This window comes from Suncus etruscus, chromosome 2 (genome assembly GCF_024139225.1).
Source record: "Suncus etruscus isolate mSunEtr1 chromosome 2, mSunEtr1.pri.cur, whole genome shotgun sequence".
NCBI classification, from domain to species: domain Eukaryota; kingdom Metazoa; phylum Chordata; class Mammalia; order Eulipotyphla; family Soricidae; genus Suncus; species Suncus etruscus.
In genome coordinates, this window is record NC_064849.1 from 34,484,710 (window position 1) to 34,493,704 (window position 8,995).

The window sequence follows — 8,995 nt, forward strand, 5'->3', positions numbered from 1 at the left end:
TAACACCCTTAATCATTCACTCAAGAACTAGCAGTATTGTGTTCTGTACTGAAAATTTTTGTCTCCTATTTCAATTCTTGTCCTTTTTATTGTTCAGACTTTGTACCTAGAAGACTTCTAATTAAACCTATGCTTCAGGGAAAATTTTTTCAGATGAAAGCTAGCTGTCTAGGCTAGCCTTGGAGGCTAGCCTTTATTTGGAAACCAGTAGTCTAGAGTACTTGCCTCAAGGAGGATTGAGGGCTAAGTTCCTAATGTTGAACACTTCAGGAGCTTGTGCTACTCAGCTCTCAGAAAATTCAACTTACTTGAATGATAACTGAAAGAACATTATGTTTTTATAGTAATTTGATTGAGTAAACAGTTGGGAAGATGGCAAAATATGAAAAAATATTCAAGTTGACTTGTACACCCAGCCCTTCATTATGAAAGGTATATTCTTCAGAGAGAAAATGTATAACTCAGCATACTTTTAATGGTAAAAGTGATGGTTTACATAAAATAAGATAAATAACCTGAATAAATAAACTGTGATCTATAAGATCTCTAGAACCCTGCTTTGCAATCTTAAAAATTATTTTTTTCCTTTGGGTCAACATGATAAAAAATCTTGAAGATGTCAAATGAAGTAAATAAGGAAATAATGAGAATTATGGAAAAATTTTATTCTTATAAATAACAAAAGCAAAAAAATCTGGTTTAAAAATTATAGAAAAACTCACTACCAGATTTGGTTAAAAAAAACAAACAAAAACAAAAACAAAAACAATATGGTACTTTTTTCCAGAGGGAAAATAGGGCAGTAATTAAATGGGATCTTTTTCTCTAGTAGAATGATTGGCTCTTTAGCAGTGGTTGTAGTGAGTTTTTAGCACAGAAAGAGTGTAAAGCTATATGACTGGAATTTTATGAAATTGGTAATAACTTTTTAAAAGAATCAACCTTTTATGGGACTTAAAAGGTACCACAATCATAGTGTCTGTTACAGGATCTACTTTACTTATATGTTGGATACACTTTGAAATTCTTATAGTGTCCCCTCACTCAATGGAAGAATTATTACCAGAACAATGTTCAGCCAATAGTTGAAATTGCTCATGCATACTTTGTGTCTTCATGGTATCCCAAGATGATAGCCTTTTCGTTGTCTCCTTAATCAATTTGGAAGGAGCTGACATTGTCTTTTATTTTGATTCATTTTTTAGCTCAAATCTGCATTCCTAAGGAACATCCCAAGTTCTTTCTTTTTCTATGTATATTATGGAATGACTAAAAGGTACTATTAGAAGTTGAGAGGTATAAGAAAAGACTTGATAGTATAAAATAAATGATACCTAACTCATAAGTAGGAAGCAAATGACGATAAATAAATAGAACAAATTGTGTAAATGGTTTTTCTTTTTTTTCCTAATTTTTATCATAGCACCTTGACTTACCAAGTCGTTCATAATACGCAATTTATGGCACTAATTGTTCAAATGCCAATGTGACTTTTTTTAAGTGTCTCCAGTCTCCTACTAACCACCACAGCTTGTTTCCATGCAGGTACAAACAAATTTACTTCATATTGCCTGTTACAATACAAAGGTAAATGAAATAATCAAAACTTTGATCAATACATGTCAGTGATAAAGTATAATTATCCCTTCACAGTATTACTAATGTCAGTGTCTAAGTATTTACTGGATTGGTGCTAGTTGAGTCTCCCATGTTAATGTTTAGGTTCATGGAGCTTGGTAGGTTATTATGTAACTTTCCTATAAGATTTTCTGTGATTCTAATAAGCAGACACTATTATAAAATATTGCAGCTGCATGGCCCAGGATTTATAGATCTAAAATAAATGTGGTTGCTTGAATGTTTGATAAGGTTAAGTTGCAGCGCTGGGCGATTTATATTGGTGGGTGTACGGGGTGGAGTTGGGCTGCAGTAGTTCATGAAGAAAGGGGAGTCTGCATCCTCTCCGTTTGCTCCTTTATGCAAATGCCACAGAGGTTATCTCCAGACCAGACTATCTGGGAATTAACAGATGTCATAATTTTATTTTGAAGCATGGGACACCGCCCAATCTACTTTCAAAGGAGAAGACCAAGGGTTTTCAACCCTCTAGTCTGATCTCACCTGAAAGGACTTAGCTGTTCATATTATTTGATTTCAGTTGCAGAGCTGGACCATTTCTGTCAGAGGATGTGGAGGGTGGAATTCAGCTGCTGTAGTTCATGCAGAAATGGGAATCTGTCCCCCACTTTCTGAGAATTTCACAGAGGTATCAGCCAGGAATGATTATTTGGGAAGTATCAGTGGCCATTATTTTCTTTTGGAGCTTGTAGAAGAGCCTTGCCATTTTCTGCTTGGGGCAAAATACTTTCAAAACAACAAAAAGTAAATGTACTTAACCATTCTCAATTCACAACAAAACAAATGGATGAATGGAATTATAATTCAGACATGCTAGAGCATGTTTAGTCAACTAGCAATAGAGAAAGTTGAAGTCAAGTAGTGAAACTTTATTCTTTTTTAAAATAATTATTTTTTAAAGAAAATGCATTACATAGTTGACTACTTGGTCATAATTCATTTGTGTCCAGATAAGTGAAAACAAAGTTATTGAAAGAAAATAGAAAGAAAAAATAAAGAAAAAATATTTAAAAGGAAAGGAAAAAGAAAAGTTACAGTAGAAAGCATATTTGTGAAAATCATTGTATGTCCAATGAAATCAATACAATGGCAGAAGATTTAGTAAACTCTTGTTATTAGCTGTCAAGTCTGTTAAACTAGGGTGTTCCTATAGGGATGACAGCATCAAACAAATGAAGTTGTCTAGAAATTCAAAGCACTATTACTGATACTATGACTTTTAGGGGCATGTACTCAACTGCCAGACCGCCCAGAATATTGGGGAAGGGTACTTATACTCACTCCCAAAAGCTCTGATGATATCAGCGCCCTAACTGGCATACCTAAAATGTAGTCAGATTAATGTTGTTGAAGGAAATTGGGCCAGTGATGAGGCAGGGTCATTAGAGAAATGGTAATTCTGGGTGATCACCCAGATGGAGCCAGGAAGCATAGGGCTTGGCCCAACCTCTTCTCTTGTGATAGCCAGCTTTCTTCTGCATGGGCCAGTGTAACCATAATCTTCATGGCTTTGTTTATATCTCATTCAAGAAAGGAGTTAGCTTTGTTCAAACACAGTAACTGCATTTTCTTTTTTTTATTAATATCTTTAAACACATTGATTACAAATATGATTGTAGTTGGGTTTCAGTCATGTAAAGAACATCCCCCTTCACCAGTGCAACATTCCCATAACCAACGTACCAAATCTCCCATCTCCTCACCCCACCACTGCCTGTACTCTAGACAAGCTTTCTACATTTTCAACTCTTGTATTCTAACAACTAGAACTAAGAGATTCCATAATCATCTGTCATCTGCTCAATGCTATAACTATGGTTAGAAATGCACATGATGGGAACTCCAGGGATCTTCTGAATTCTTCTTTTAAGGTCTAAGTTAACAGTAGACACAATCTAATATTTGTACTGAGTTACCTTTTGTACCCAGCAATCATCTGCATAGGTGCCTTTGTGTGTGCTTGGTAAGATATTTGTTCAAATCATTCAGATCATGAGAGTTCCACATACTTCTATCCAATTTCTGAATCTCAGCCTTGACACAATTAAACAAAGGGACATACTTGGTGTATAAATAGTTAATCATTGAGTGTACTAAGTCCAATTTGGCTTTAATGTAAAACTTGTCATACCAGAATATGGTATGTTGGGCCCAGCTGTGCGTTATATTGGGAAAATAAGTAGGAATGAGTGCTCTGGGACCTACTTACTTTATTTATAGGTTTTAATCTATCCTTTTTTTTTTTTTTTTCAGTCTTTGATTTCTAAGACTGAACATTCACTTCATGGTTAAATGTTTCCTTTAAAATTTTTTTCGTATGTTCAAACTATACTCTTGCTTCTTTTATTTTTTGTTTTGTTTTGCTTATTTATTTTTTTCTGCGGAGTGTCAGGTGGAAGTGGAAACAAATGTAAAATGAGATGAGAGTTCCAGGTCTGGAGAAACTTTCTTTCTCTCCCTCTCCCTCTCACTCCTTTCTCTCTTCTTTTTCTCTCTCCCTCTCCTTCTTTGCCTCCCTCTCCTCTCTCCCTCTTTCACTCTTCCTCTCTCCCTCCCCCTCTACCAGCCTCTCCCTCTCATTTCTTTCTCACTTCTTTCCCTCTCTCCCTCCCTCTCCTTCTCCTCCTTTCTCCTTCCCTCTCTCCCCCTCTCTCCCTCCATGTCTTCCTCTTTCTCCTTTCTGCTTTCCCCCTCTCCCTCTCTCCTTTTTCCTTTCTCTCTCCCTCTCTCCCCGTCCCTCTCCCTCTCTCCCTATCCCCCTCTCTCCCTCCCATTCTCTCTTTCTCCCTCCCCCCCCCTCTCATCTATCTCATCCCAGTGGCCCAAATACTAAAAATAAGGAAAAAAAAAAAACGGGGAATGAGATAAGGGTTCCTCATCACCCACAACACATCTCCCTCAATAAAAATAAAAAAGATGCCTCAGTCTGAATAATACAAGGATCTTTGACATGGGTGGAGAAGAATGCTGGATGAACTGAGTAGAATTAAGATGCGTGCTTTGTATACAGTCTACACAGATTTTATATATCCTGGCACAACAGATAGTCTCCTGAGCATAACTAGGGATAACTTCTAAATGAACAGAGAGTCAAAAAATGGTCTAACCTCTTCTGCTCATCCCTAAGAGGCCCTGGAAGTTTTTAAGATTTTGGAATTTTCTTCTTTTGTCTAGGAGGCTGATTTATTCTGGACTTTGTTTTTTGATGTTACAATAGAGATAAATGCTCACTTGTGTTCATCTTTGTAAATTTCTGAACTTCTTTTTATCATTGTTATTTTTTCTCCGTGGTAATTAAACTCCTCTACTTCACCTGGCACACCAACTAAATAGAACCACCAGCATGTCTCACATTGCTAATATCTTGAAATTATGCTGTCTAACTCGTTTCCTAGTCATTTCTAGCAGAGCTGTCTTACAATTGATTGCATGGGCAGAAAACTTTCTTCCCACCAAAAATACTTTTGTCTTATCTCAAATATCTACTCTAGTCTTCCTGAAGCCTTTACTTCCCAAATTATGGCACAAGAAAACTGCAAAGTCAAATAATAGTAAAATATTTAATTATACTGTTCTGCTATAATTTGCTATCTTTTAAAGAATCTAACATTATCCAAAATCATGCTTTTAAGCCACAATTACTCTTGGAAAATGCAAGCTATGAACAAGAGAGTTATAGTTTATTAAAAAGGTATTTTACCCTAGATTATGTTGATTTTTATAGTTTTCAGTTGATTTGTTATGGCTAGAGTAAGCAAACTATAAAAATGGTATTAACAAGTAACTAAAACAAATCTAAATCTTGCTGAGCAAAGTTATAAGAGGATAAAAAAATGTCCCAAATTAGAAAAATTTTAGGTAAATTTTGACCTGTTCTAGATATCATATTAAACAAAAATTAAAGCTGCCAAATGGTCAAATACTTAACCAAAGTAGCTATGGTTTTCTATAATGTCTTTTACAAGTTGATTTCCTCAGTATGTGTTTATGTGCTTTATTATTCACCAATTACAGAAGCATCTTAACCAAAAAAAATGGGATCAAAATATCAGTTACATTACAGGTATTAAAGTTATTTAACCTTAGAAAGTTATAAAAATGGTCAAATGCAAGAGATAAAATGGATAGAACCGTGAGTAAAAAGATAAATTAACATCTTCAAGTTATTTGTGCAGGATAAATTTATAGGTATTGCTTGTAAATAGATGTTTCTGAACTATAAAAGAGATACATTCACAGAATGTGGTTTTATTTGGTTTAATTTGTTGACAGGATAGAAATGAAGCAGTAGTATATTCAGAAAAGGTGTCTATTTGTGAGTAGGAATCATAATTCAATATTATGTAAAGAGTTTTCATAAAGGGGAAATTTTATAGGGGAAATTTAATAGATTAAGGAAATAAGACTTTTAGGGGATCAAGAAGAAAGATAATATTCCATTGTGTATATGTACCATAGTTTCTCTATGCAGCTGTCAGGAGAGATGAAGTCATAAAATTTTCCTATACATGGGTGGACATGGAATATATCATGCTGAGTGAAATAAGTCAGAGAGAGAGAGATAGATGCAGAATAATCTTACTCATCTATGGGTTTTAAGAAAAATAAGACATTAACATAATAATGCCCAGAGACAATAGAAATGAGGGCTGGAAGGACCAGCTCACAATACGAAGTTCACCACAAAGAGTGGTGAGTGCAGTTAGAGAAATAAGTACATTGACAACTATAATGACAATGTTTTTGTTTGTTTGTTTTTATTTTTGCCACACCTGATGATGTTCAGGAGTTACTCCTGGCTATGCACTCAGAAATCGCTACTGGCTTGGGATGCCTGAGGATAATAGAACCCTGGTCCATCCTAGGTCAGACACATACAAGCCAAATGCCTTACTGTTCCAGCCCCTATCATGACAATATTAATGAGTGAGAGAAGTAGAATGCCTGTTTTAGAATACAGGCAGAGGTGGGGGAGGAGGGAGATGTGGGCACTGATGGTGGGAAGTTTGCTCTGATGATAGGGATTAGTCTTTTTATGACTGAAACCCAACTACAATCATGTTTGTAATTATGGTGCTTAATAAACATATTATTTTAAAAATAAATAATATTTTGTAGGTACTAGAATTTTTATAAATTAGACTGTATGATATTTTTTTGTTTTGTGTGGAAATATATCTGCTCACCCAGTTATGATGAAGTAGAAAATTAAATATATGTTTTAGTGGCTATTATTTGTAAAAGTATTGGAAAATATATTTGGAAAACATTTCATTTCAATGTATTTGTTAAGAATAATAAAACTCGGGCCCGGAGAGATAGCACAGTGGCGTTTGCCTTGCAAGCAGCCAATCCAGGACCAAAGGTGGTTGGTTCGAATCCCGGTGTCCCATAGGGTCCCCCGTGCCTTCCAGGAGCTATTTCTGAGCAAACAGCCAGGAGTAACCCCTGAGCACCACCGGGTGTGGCCCAAAAACCAAAAAACAAACAAAAAAAAAGGATAATAATAATAAAACTCAGTAAATTAAACATCATAATGTAAAAAAAGAAGGAAGATAAATTATTAGTCAAGTTAGGTAACATTTTATTGTTGCTTTGGGATCATACCCATTGGTACTTGGTTATTACTACTAAGTCTGTACTCAGAGATCACTCCTGCCAGGCTTGGAGGACCATATGTGGTGCCAGAGATCCAACCCATATTCCCATGTATCTTTCCAGGGTATAAAAAACAAGTTCTCTAACCTTTGTACCATTTGCTTTGGCTCCTTGAATCTGTTTTGTTCTATGTGTCTGCCTTTAATTGGTAAAGCAGTCTTCAGAGTGAATGATGTTGTGTTAGCATTTATTTTCACCATCACAAAATAACTTTTGTTCTTCATGTGTATTAAATAAGTAAGTGTGTTTAAATTTCCCGTCCCTTAGTAGCAGCTAGAGACAAGATAGAATCTATTTGACTCGAAACAATGCCCATAAAGCTAAGAAGAGAAGGTGAAAATCATCAGCCAAGACTGAATAAGTGGTAACATTCAAGGAAATATAATTTAACTTTTAAGAATAAAGGGAGGGGGCCGGAGAGATAGCACCACAGTGTTTGCCTTGCAAGCAGCCGACCCAGGACCTGAAGAGTTTGGTTCGAATCCCAGCGTCCCACATGGTCCCCCGTGCCTGCCAGGAGCTATTTCTGAGCAGATAGCCAGGATAAACCCCTGAGCACCGCCGGGTGTAGCCCCAAAACCAAAAAAAAAAAAAAAAGAATAAAGGGAGGATGGAGCAGATAAGATGAGAATTAGATGACATATGGAAAACTAAAGTCCAAGGGTTTAGATGCAGAGAGCAGATATGGAGTCAAAAGTACAGAAGAAGAAATCATATAGTACCAGTTTAGATATGTATTTATTATCTTTTCCCTTTGGATTTTGTGTCACATCCATTGGTGCTCTGGACTTACTCTTATGTCTGTGCTTATGGATCACTTCTGGTGAGCTCAGGGGACCATATGGGATGCCATGAATCAAACATGGGTCTGTCATGTGCTAGGCAGGTCCCCTCCTTTCTATACTCACTCAGGCTCCCTGACATCTATTCTTTTATATATGTATTATATATATAATTAATTCATTTAAGCACTATGTTTAGAAAATGTTCATGGTTGAGTTTTAGTCACCTTCACTGGTGCACATTTTCTGCACCAATGTCCCCTGTTTTTCCTCCCTCCTGCCTCTGAGGCAGACATTTTACTTCTCTCTCTCTCTCTCTCTCTCTCTCTCTCTCTCTCTCTCTCTCTCTCTCTCTCCTTCACTCTCTTCTATTTTCTGATACTATGGTTTGCACTATTGCTAATGAGGGTGTGCCATGCATATCATTTTCTCCACTTTCAGCACCCAGAGTCCAGAGCGATCAGTTCCAACTATTATTGTCACAGTGGATCACTCACTACCTTAATTGTATTCACCACTCTCTGTGTCAATCTTTCTACCATGGACTGGTCCTCACAGTCCTCTTTCCTATTTTTTCTGGATATAATTACCATACTATCTGTTACTTTTTTATGTACTTCTCCCTCTGACTCATTTCACTCAGCATAATAATCTCCATATCCATCCATGTATAAGCAAATTTCATGACTGCATTTTTCCTAACAGCTGAGTAGTATTACACTGTGTAGAGGTACCACAGTTTCTTTAGTAACTCCTCTGTTCTCAGACTCTTGGGTTGATTCCAGATTCTGCCTATTATAAATTGTGCTTCAACAAACTCAAGAATGCAGAGGGCTTTTATTGATAGTGACTTTGAGTGCTTAGAAGTAGTATTGCTGGACCATATGGGAACTCAATTTCCAATTTTTTGAGGAATA

General features: G+C 36.2%; 1 pseudogene; it reads right to left on the bottom strand.

Moving 5' to 3' along the window:
* Positions 1 to 3,407: 3,407 nt before the first annotated feature.
* On the bottom strand, positions 3,408 to 3,957 carry LOC126001670 (rRNA-processing protein FCF1 homolog; annotated as a pseudogene).
* Positions 3,958 to 8,995: the final 5,038 nt, after the last annotated feature.